Source organism: Echinops telfairi, unplaced genomic scaffold (genome assembly GCF_000313985.2).
Source record: "Echinops telfairi isolate 266 unplaced genomic scaffold, ASM31398v2 ScPeMD7_7414;HRSCAF=8452, whole genome shotgun sequence".
NCBI classification, from domain to species: domain Eukaryota; kingdom Metazoa; phylum Chordata; class Mammalia; order Afrosoricida; family Tenrecidae; genus Echinops; species Echinops telfairi.
This window is the reverse complement of record NW_022111314.1, coordinates 911284-912514: the sequence shown is the minus strand read 5'-3', so window position 1 is coordinate 912514 and position 1231 is coordinate 911284.

Here is a 1231-nt window from a genome sequence, read left to right as displayed (position 1 = left end):
CTGCTCCTTTATGGGGGGCCGCTGGAGGGGCTGTGTCTGGTCATGAGAATGTGTGTTCAGATTTATCTCCTAACCCTGAGGGTCTTCCCCCACCGGGCTCGGCTCTCCAGACACTCAGCGAGGAGCATCGGGGGTTAGCTGCCTGACACGCTCATCCAATCTCCCAGCTGACCACCGGAGATCAAATGATAAGATATTACAGGCCCTCCCTGTCGCGTGACTGCGTGGCTGCTTTAGGGGTGCACAGGATGCCACTGTGTGTCTGTATCAGAGTTTCTCTGTCCACTCTTGTGCTGATGGGCACTTGGGCTGTCTCCAGCGTCTCGCCTCTGTGAACTGTGCTGCAGTGAACACGGGAGAGCGCATGTCTGTCCGCGCTCTGTCTCTCGTTTCTGTGGGCTGTAAGCCCAGCAGAGGTATTGCTGGCTCACATGGCATTTCTCTTGCCAGTTGTTTTAGGGCTCGCCCATTGCTCTCCACGGGGCCTGTGCATATGCCAAGCGCCCCAGCAGGGCCAGAGTCCCCGTCTCTCTGTGCCCGCTCCAGGGTCAGTTGCTCTCTGTGTGTCTGACTTGGGCTGCTGTGGGTGCCACGGCGTGTTCTACGCCGCGTCTTCGCAGAAGCAACCAGGTCTTTCTCAATCACCAGCCTTTCCATTCATAGCCGAGCACCTAACTGTTGGGCCTCCAAGGCAAAGTGGGTGCACAGAAAAGGCAAGCCCCCCCACACCCACACCCCACCCCGGGCCTCCTCCCTGGCAGCCCTGCCTCCTTTGTACCAGAGAGTTCACCAGATATAGGTGCAGGGAGCTCACTGTGTTGGACAGCTGGCTCGTGCACTCAGCCAAGCATCCAGCCCGCTCCGAGACTCCAGCTCCATGTCTTCCGGGCCCTGCCCCCTTGCTGCCGAAGCTGAGTGGAGCCAGAGCTTGCACCTGCCCTGGGCCCTGGGCCCGTGCCCCCCAGCAGGCCTCAGGACACCGCCAAGGCCTGGATGCTAAAGCTATGGTTCTTAGATAGCATGTTTTCCTCCATTCTGATCAGACGAGCCCGGAGCTTCTCGCTGGCAGGAAGCAGAGTGGCTGGGTGGGAAGATGAGCCCTGCGGAGAAGTTGGAAATTCCAATGAGAAAAGCACGTGGCTCTTTGCTGTCTCTGGAGATGGAGGGGGCCCTCGCAGAGTGCCACAATGGACCCTTCCTCAAGCCTCCACAGCGGGGGTGGGGGGTGGGG